Source organism: Panthera onca, chromosome A1 (genome assembly GCF_046562875.1).
Source record: "Panthera onca isolate mPanOnc1 chromosome A1, mPanOnc1 haplotype 2, whole genome shotgun sequence".
Taxonomy (NCBI): Eukaryota; Metazoa; Chordata; class Mammalia; order Carnivora; family Felidae; genus Panthera; species Panthera onca.
Window position 1 is genome coordinate 113,835,519 of NC_138339.1, and position 10,435 is coordinate 113,845,953.

Genomic DNA, 10,435 nt, shown 5'->3' on the forward strand with positions numbered 1-10,435 from the left:
CTCACAGTTCAAAATAACGGCCAATGAATGTTGTAAATATAACAAAGATGCTTACTGTCACTTGCCAACATCTGTTCACCCCCATGGTTATTTTGAGTGAAAAGACTTGAAACCTGGGTTCTGTTCTTGTCCATTCCCCAACTCCTCGTTGAGTCACAGGAGCAAACTTTAAGCTAAAATGCAGTTTCTCGTTCATTAAATGATCCATAGATACAACATAGGTGTGACTCACAGCTCAGTGAGGAAATATTCCCAAATACTTTGAGCTCTTCGAATGACAGATGCCACTTATTAATGTTATTTTTCAGCGGATATTGTCTCCGTCCTGGCATGTTTTGTGAAAAAACAGACTTCCTTGATTCTCTGTATAACTCCCTGACCCTTCTGGAGTTCACATTGGACTCCTTGCCCTTGACCAGCTATGCACCTAGGACCTAAACTTATCCCTAGAGGTGACTGCTTCACCCTTCTCTTCCTGCTGGATAGAGTTCTCAGGAAGGAGCAGAGACAGCTAACCGAAAAGGGAGGGTGGGCTTCTGTACAAGGCCTATTAAGCTACACTCTAATAATTTCACACAAAGGCAACTTCTAATTGTAAAGAAAATTCTAACTAAAATTAATGGCCTAGAGCATCTTATTCATTAAAGGCACCACCTGTGGACCCACTAAGACACTCCAAATGTTGCAGTATCTGATGGACTGTGCCCACTACAGCGGACTGGAACTTTTTTAAAAAATTAAGAAAGGTAATATAAACTTGGAATTGTGACTCCCACTCCCCCACCCCCGCTTAAAATTTCCTTGGATAAATTTCTTAACCACCCCGAGCTTCATTTCTTTGTTCAAAAAAATGAAGATTCTACTCTCTCATGAAAATAATGGCCAAAAATTGTTTTAAAATGCCTTCTTTTGCTAAGAACTTCAACAAATTTTCCTCCCATTTACAGCTCTAAACTGTTGGATTCCTATTTATGAAAGCAGTTCATCAGACATAAGAAAAATTTTCCGCAGATGTAATCGGTTTTCAATTAAAAACTAGTAACAGAAATTTTAAACTTTCAGACTTTTAAAAAATCCAGAAAGATGTTTTCACTTGAGGTGTGGGTTCTAAGCTCCAATTGGTTGTCTTAATTGTTTGTTTTAGTTTTCCAAGAGTTGTGTCCATATCTTATTTTGGCTCTTCATTCATGGTGATACAAGGTGGCTATTTCCCATGCTGGTCTGTGGTTCAAGTGTTTAGGAGAGTTAACAGCTCATTGACACTAAATTAACATTAATGAATGCTGCTGATAAATATGTGAAAATGAGTCATACGAAATCATACTTCGTCAATATAATATTAATGTCTTAAGGCATATTTTTATCTAATCATATTTTAATCTAATCATCTAATCATGGAATAGCTCCATATCCAGGAACTCACAGACTAATGTGAAAGACAAAAAAGTAAGCAAGTTCTGCACTAAAATGTTAAAAGCTATAACTGACATAAGCAGCAAATGCTAAAAAACACTAAGTGCTCAAAAAACAAAACAAAACAAAAAAAACACATAAGAGATTTGAGAAGAGGAATGAGGACAGAGGAAAGTCAGAGGAGACTTCCATAGTTCAGTCACTCCTAAGTTGAGCCTTTGAAACAAGTAATTGCATTAATAATAATAATAGTACAACCATGAACAAGGCATTGCACCTATGCAATAAAATGATGCATTTTTACAAGCATCATCTCATTTGTCTTTGTCCCAATTCAGATAGAATCTCTATTTAACAGACAAGGAAACAAAGACTTTAAAAGATTACATAGCAAGTATGCAGTTGTTCCAAATTATTTTGATGAACTACCCAGAGAAGCAAGAATTGGGACACATTCAGATTTTCCCTAACTCATTCACCAAGCCCAAGTAAAGTGAGCTTGTATTACTACCCACTTTTAAAAATGCAGGAGGTGGAGAAAAGGAAAGGAAATGCCTCATCATCACTAGCCTTTCCCATATCAACTCACCCCCATACCCTGCCAGGACCTTAGGACAGAATATTTTCAGTCTGAACAACATTTCCAGGACAGATGTCTGGGAGGTTGGTCATGTTTCATTTATTCAAAAGAAAACATTCGAATCCATATAACACATTCAACATCTTAACCTAAACTTTTTCAGAATGACTCTCACCCCACTTTTTCCAAAGGTGACATAGGAACAATATTCCTTTGGAATTCCCCTAAGTGGTGCAGGTAGGATTTGAACCCAGGTCTGTTTAAATCTAGAGTCTTTCATAAAAATCCACTATAAAAGCATTGTTTTTATAACATCCCAGCCACCTTTTAATCTGCATATACATTATCCCAGTGCCTTAATTTCTCAATTTCTTTTCACAGACTTTGTCTTCCAAGACTTCACTCCATTTGTGTCTACTTCTCCCCCTCCACTAGACACACAGCCCATCACAGAATTATTAACAAACACCAACTGCCAAGCATTATATTGAGGGGTGGGAAAGGAAATTACATATGAGCAGATGTTGTTTGGTGAAATTTTTAAATGCAAAACTAAATAATGTATTGTTTATGGGTAATACAAATACGGAAAAATACTTTAAAAATCAATGAATGATAAACACACAATTCGAGATGGTGGTTTCATGAAGGAGAGTACATGGGGCAAAAAGGAAATAAGATTAGGAGAGAGATTTATATGACAAGTGTTAAAATTTACAGGGAATGTTCAAGTTTTTAAGGTAAATGGTGACTACACAGATGTAATTTAGCTATTCTTGATATTATCAATATTAATTTATATGTATGAAAATTTTTCATCATTTTTAAAGCAAGCCCACCATTGCTCACTTCAACAAAAATGTTGATATTCATCCTTTACATCAAAATATTTTTGCACATTAAAGCTTACATGTCATTGTCTTGAAGGACATCTACCCATATGGACATCAGGTAAAATCTCCTCTAAAAAAGCTGCTGTGACTTTGAGTAGATAAAATCCAGTGAAGATTCCTGGGTCTAACTGAAATCAATACTAATTATTGCAAGAAGGTTAGCTGATTCATTGGCCCATTTCCAAGGCCAAATTCCAAAAGGGGAATAAGAAGCTTTAGAGGCAACCATCAACAACAGGCCAAATGACACCTTTGATTTTTGTTTTGTTTTATTTTGTTTACTAGACTCAGTCAGCCATCTGTGGAAAATTATTCTGGAAACACAGCCATTATTTTATCCAGCTTTTTGTTCTATGGCTTTAATAAATTAATGAGGTGTTAACCAAATTCACACGTGAGAGACTACAACAAATTCACAGGTCTAAGGATTTGGACCAGCCCTGGGGATCATTGTAATCTCTCCAAGTGCATCTTTCCTTCTTTTCCTGGAATGTATTAGTATGCAAAACTAGGTAAAGTATATCAAATCATACAAATGCTAAAAGAAAAACTTCTCTATGACTTGAAGACTAAGAGTGCCTCATTAGGTATATCAATAATTTTTATCACCTGCACATAATAAACATGTCATCTTTACCACAAGTTTCTAAGGGAGAAAGATTTTTAAAGGAGGGGGAGAGGGAACAAGAGAAAATCAAGAATTCTAACCAAGAATCTTACAGAAGAGGAAAGATGAGCTTGTTTTAATTCTATCAAGATCCAGAAAGCAGTGAAATTGCCTAATCATCCATGGAGATTACATGAATGTATGAAACAAAACAAAATAAATACATGGTCTTTCTTGGCTAAAGCAATGTGATTTGATCTGACTGGGGAACAGAGTTCTCAAATCATGCCAGTCAATTTCTATTTAGTTCTAACGAACCCTTCCACCCTCATAAAGACTATTTCCCTCCCTGTCCCACAGCTCTCCTAAGGGATAGACTTTCTTCCTCATGTTGGAAAATAACTTTCTCACCAAATGCTCCTTCAATAATACACTGATAATTTCTTTCTTACTGTTTGTGCATTTATTTTAACACATACCCACTATCATCAAGACATGATGTCTCTTGGACCATACAATGTGAAATTTATAGATCAATTTGCATGGCAGAATTGCCCATCATAATCATTGTTAGCATCAATAAATCATCTTGAATGCTGTATGAGTTTCAAGAAGTAAGATAAGAAAGAGAGAAAACTTTGGTCAAGGATTCAAAATTAAGTGTTCATGAATATCACAACTGCTCTTTATAAAGTCAGGTCACAAAATAGACATCTACCAATAAATCAGCCATAAAGGATGTGTTAACACACATTGCTAGGAATTCTTTAAATATGATGCAGGAAACATGCAGACAATCCGTAGGTATTTTTCTGAGTCATGGTATAGAGTCACCAGCTGGTGACCTGGAAGGAAGAAAATCCATTTTCTATTTGATCCAAAGTAGCATAACCTGAGAGCAGAAAACCTGCACCTCAGAACAGAGGACTCAAGTGTGAATCCTTGGCTCTGCCCCTTCCTAACTTGAAGCAACTTACTTGCCTACTGTGAGGCTATTTCCCCATCTGAAAAAGAGAGAAAATAACCCTATATCACAGGGTTATTGAGGATTAAATGAACCGATATATGTAGGATCCTGATAGAAAGTTGATGCTCAAGGGGCACCTGGGTGGCTCAGTCAGTTAAGTGTCGGACTTCAGCTCAGGTCTTGATCTCACCATCAGTGAGTTTGAGCCCCACATCCAGTTCTGTGCTGACAGCTCAGAGCCTGGAGCCTGCTTCGGATTCTGTGTCTCCTTCCCTCTCTGCCCCTCCCCAATTTGTGTTCTGACTCATTCTTTCTCTCAAAAATAAATAAACATTAAAACATTTTTTTAAAGAAAGTAGATGTTAAAAATGGTGATTATCATCTCTGGGGTTTGTTTTGCTTACCCACCCAGCCCTCCAACCTCCAATGTCATTTTCAAATTGCCCCCAAACTCCCTTACCATAGTGGTCAGGAGTCCTTCAATCACAACCAACAGATATCCAGTGCAAATTAGCTTAAGCAAAAAGAGAATATAGAGGTTTTGAGAAACTGAATATAGAAACAAACAATGGCCAGACCATATATAAAAAGAGAACTCTTATCCACAATCTCTGTAGCAACCACCCCAGGAAGTCAAACAACCCTCATGGCCATTGGCTCAAAATATTCAAGATTTGGTCAGTAACTTCCCGCTTCTCTAATTTTTGACCCTGCTTCCAACTTAGGACCAAAGAGACAAAGTGAAGTATGGCTCCCCAACCAATCACACAGGATGTCCCATACCAACAACCTCCAATTAGGACATACCTGAAGCCTTTACATTTTCCTATATAAAGCCTTCCCACTGCTCTGACTGTCCTTGAGTCTCTGGCAAGCAACAGTGATGATGGCTGACTCCTTCACCAAAGCAAGCTGTAAATAAATAGGCTTTTCTTGTTCTCATTTGAGTGGTCTTTGTTTATTTTCACAATTTGGAAATGATGGGAGGACGAATGAATGGCACAGTTGGATGCAACAGTGGATATGATGTGTCCCTGTCTGTCTCACTCACTCTCTCTCTCTCTCTCTCTCTCTCTCTCTCACTGTTGCTTGCCTTAGCCTTCCTTGAGGTATCTTCTCCTCTCTGGAGTCAGGCTTCTTCTTTTGTGCAAGTAGACAAAATACCAGGCTTACATGGTAACACTTAGGAACCAGAGCAGAAAAAAAATCTTTCCTCTCTTAACTTTTCCCACTGGAAATATCCTCACTGCCAGTGATATTGTGGCCACCCCCCACCTCCTCCAGTCTGAATCCTGGCTTCAGCAGGATAACAGAAGAAGCACAGAGCTCCTGCTCCTAGAGAGCCAGTTCCTTCCCCAGCCCCAGCACTACCTGCCTTACCCTTACAGCCTGGTCAAGGCTCTGGTTAAGGTCACCAATGACCTCAATGTTTCCAACACTATTGTTAATTTATTTACATTCTTACATGATCCAAACTGACTGACCTTACCCTAGGAAACCACAGCTGATAATCTTGCTCCTTACTTCTTTAAGAAACTAAAAGCAATCAACAGAAAACTGCCTCATTTCCCTATCAGTAATTTTACCAACCTAGCCTCATCTGTACCATATACTCTGCCTCATGTAAATGACAAAAGACGAACTGTCCCTGACCCTAAGTCCAAACCCTCCACTTGATACTATTCCCATCCACTCTCACCTTCTGAAGGTCTTCGCCATTACAGTTATTCCCTCTGTGTCCTACCTCTTCAGTTTTCCCTTTGCTATAGGATCATTCCACCAGCATATATGTGTGATGTAATATTTCTTATTAAAAAGCAAAACAATACAAAAAGCAAAACAAAACCAAAACGTTCCCCTAACCCCACATCCATCATCCAACTATTACTCCATTTCTCTGCTCCCTGCAAGATTACTTACACTTCCTCTCCTCTTCTTCGACCCACTCTGTCTCTTTCAACCAAGTCTAATGTGACTTTTAATCTCTACTCTCCACTAAAACTGCTCTTGTCGAAGCCGAAAACCTTCACCATGCCAGATCCAATGTCAGCGCAGTCCTCAATTTTCATGACCTGTAGCATTATTTGCACAGTGAATCCCTCCCACCTTTTTAATTTTTTTAACATGTTTTTCATCAAATCCATGCTCTCCAGCTTTCTTCCTAGCTCAGACCTTTTCCTCCTCTTCCAGCCCACCTTGTAGAGCTAAATGATGCTCCAGGACTCCTTATTTGGCCTCCTTTCCAACTCATGGAGACTAATTATCTACATGATCTCTGATCCATCCAGTTCTGTCATTGGATGCCATCTACTCAGATGATGTCTACCTTTTCCTCTGAGCTCTGAACTTATACATCCACATGTCTACTTATATATGCAGTTCTCTACTTAATATTTCCTTTTGGATGTGTAACAGACATCCTTAAATTTAATATGACTCAAACTGACCTTCTGATTGTGTTCATTTAGACTGACACAAGGCTTCCCTCATTTCAGTTGATGACTCAGTCTAGATTCCATGACAAATCTCAAATGAAGGAGAGTGTTATTACCAGAAAGGAGATGGAAAAGCCTGCAGGCCAAGACAAATTAATCATTTCCATACCCCACTACATAACCCAGTCCTCAACTATCCTTGCTACTCAGCAGAGAACTTAGTTAGCCTCCTATTCTACTGGGAAAAGTAATGTATGCACCAACCTTTACTCCTGCCTTCTAGTTCAAAGTGAGCTTTCCATCTCTGCCCTTGGTCCTGTTCCTTCACTTTTCCTCATTTGTGGTGCTCTATTGATAATCCTCTTTCCCTGCGCTTCAGCATTTTCCTCAGTGGGGCTTCCTTCCGTGTCTTCCCAGGGACTGCCTAAAATTTCATCCTGGAATAGCTGAGATATATTGGTCCAATTTTCTCATGAATGAGCTTAGAAAACTAAATAACCCTTAATTTTTTAATTTTATAGTAAATATTAGAAATATTTAACTCAAATTGAATAGAAACCAGTAGAAATAATCAACTTAAAATAGTGACAAAGTAAAAAATGTATGTGGAAAACTTCTAACAGATTTTTTTTTACTTAGGTATAGTTGACACACAATATTATATTAGTTTTAGATGTACGACATAGTGGTTCAACTTCTCTCTACATTACACTACGCTCACCACAGTGTAGCTACCATCGGTCATCATATATCACTTTTACAATATCATTGACTATATTCCCTATGCTGTACCTTTTATTCCTGTGACATATTCATCCCATAAGTGGAAGCCTTAAAAGATTTTTTTAAACCTTATCTAGGAATTACATTTTGCTGTAAACCTAAAATTATCCTATGAAAAATAATCAAAATCATATGAAACTAACCACAACTAAAATATGACATGGTAAAAATTAAGTTTGACAGACAAATCAACCCTTCTTGACTAAATGTGAATCTGCAATATTTCACTGAGTAAATTAGGCCTGGTTGACATAGTTACCACAAAATATAATACAACAACTACACAACTATAAGCTGGCAAACTGTCCTTGTGAATTTTCCATGCAAAAGAATTGCTCTGAAGGAAAATAATTTTGGTAAAATAATAACAAAAATAGATAGTAATGGATTACTTTAACTATCTTGAAAATTGATGGAGGTATTAAGTTGGCTTTATGGAATTAGCTCCATACGATATGCTGTCAATTTTATCAAAGTGGAGATGACACTATTTTAAATGTTACATTCACAAATATAGAGAAGGAACATCCACAGAGTCAAGTTAGCAGGGTAAAACCATCCATTTGATTGGAACTACAGGACTGAAATATCCTTCCTAACCAGGTAGAGTTTGTGCATCTCCCAGACCAGCCTCCTGCTTTGCTAACATTTTTGCAAGCAACCTTGCACTAAAATTACTACCAGAATGTAAGCCCCTCCAGGGAAAAGTTGTTGTTTTACCCACCTTTGTATCCACAGTGCCTAATAAAGCACCTAACACTTAAATGCTCCATGAGTGTCCAACAAAAATGAATACCTGAGAACAGGGCTTATCAAATTTAATGTACATCAGGCTTCTGGATATTAGAGCTGGTATCTCTGAGATTCTTTTGGTTTCTAGTTGTTTGTTATCTTGTGGGTGATAAATTCCTGCTAAAGTGGCAAATATCACATGATCCAAGCAAGAGTAAGAAGGGTGAGCAGTGACACATGCAACTGTCCCTTTTATAGGGAAAGCAAAAGCATCCCAAACAATTGTGCCATAGAATTTCACTGATGTCTCCTAGGTAGAGCTGTGTGTACGACCATCCCTCACTGCAAGGTCGACTGCAAGAGCAAATGTTAGCTTTTCTTGCCTTTCTGGTGAAAAGGGTAAGAGAAGAAGGATTGAGAAGGATTGTTGATTTAACCACACAAGAATGTCTGCCATACCGCAATCTCAACAATTCCTCATCTACCCAGTTCCCCAAAGAATGAAAACAACAAGAGCAGCTCACCCTCCTACAGCACGTACTATGCGCCAAGGACGATTCTAAATGCAAATGTTTGGCACCTATTAATTTATTTAATCTTCACGACAACTCTGAGATTCTGCTATCTCTATTTTATAGGTGAAGAAACTGAGGCACATATAGAGTAAGTAGCTCCCCAAAGTCACTCATCTGGTGAGCAGCAGAGTCAAACTCACACGGTTCGGCTTCGGAGTTTATGTTCTTAACCCCTACAGTTCATGGATTCAAAAATAAACGAATGGTAAGTGAGCCCCTAAGTAGTCGCTGTCCAACACAGCAGTTGTCAGCTTTTATTGCACCATACAATGTCACCCAGTAAAATATACCTCCAAATACCTACCTTTATTTTTCAATCTCTCTTTGGAATGCAGCCCCAAGATGGAGTAACACTATTAATATGCATTAAAATTCAAAACTTGTCCTGTTGCCTGGTTTATTTTGGGTCTGGTTATTTTTCATCATACACCTTGGCATGTGAACCCTGTCCAAACTGTAGGTCTGAAAGGAAAGTCTTGCAAATGAGGTCCCAAAACAACAGTAGACATGTCCTTATTATAGACCTGTCTTCCAAAATGGAGGATATATTCAAATTTCAGTAACACCAGGCCCCTGAGGTACCTCTAACAACTACAGATATTTATTCTAACTAGGATGTGTTCAGGAAGTTCAAATGTTCAAATGACTTCTCCCTGGAGATGTGCATGTAGCAATGAAAATAAGCAGGGGAAAATGATAAAAATAAGATTTACCTCCTTTGGAGAGTCTGAGTTTTCCCTTCCCAAATCACAGCTAAATGAGGTTATCTCTGAATTATTTCTCTCATGGAAATTTTAATATTAAAAACCAGGAAGGCATGCCATTTTTTTCAGTTGTGAAGATGAAGGGTTGTATACATTTTTAAATTAAAAGTAACTTTTTTCTTCTCCATGGGGCCCAGTGTGCAATGGCTGCAAACAGCAGCCTCCTTGGTAGTATATGCAGCCTGTTGATTGTACAGGTTGCCCTAATGGACCTTGGAGACAGTTTTTTCCAGTGGACATTGAGGTTTGGCCTCACTCTTTCTCCAGTCTAGGCTCCAGACAGGTATGCGGGGTGCCTTTGGAAAGCCCCAGGGCACAGTGGCCAGGGTCCACATTGGCCAAGTCATCATGTCCATCCGTACCAAGTTGCAAAACAAGGAGCATGTGATTGAGGCCCTACATAGGGCCAAGTTCAAGTTCCCTGGCCACCAGAAAATCCACATTTCCAAGAAGTGGGGCTTTACTAAGTTTAATGCAGACAAATTTGAAGACATGGTGGCTGAAAAGCGGTTCATCCCAGACGGCTATGGGGTCAAATACGTCCCTAATCGTGGCCCCTTGGACAAATGGCAGGCTCTGCACTCATGAGAACCTCAGCACTGCCCTTCCCCATTCATGCCCACCAATAAATCCTGCTTCCTGTCAGAAAAATAAAAAACTTTGTTCTTTTTCTTACAACAAAAGTA

General features: G+C 38.6%; 1 non-coding gene across 1 annotated transcript; it reads left to right on the plus strand.

Annotated features, from left to right (window-relative positions):
* The first annotated feature begins 9,838 nt into the window (after nt 1–9,838).
* LOC132682600 (small nucleolar RNA SNORA70) lies at nt 9,839–9,974 on the plus strand. Its single transcript, XR_009611772.1, has one exon. It is a non-coding gene; the product is annotated as a small nucleolar RNA SNORA70 (small nucleolar RNA).
* Nucleotides 9,975–10,435: the final 461 nt, after the last annotated feature.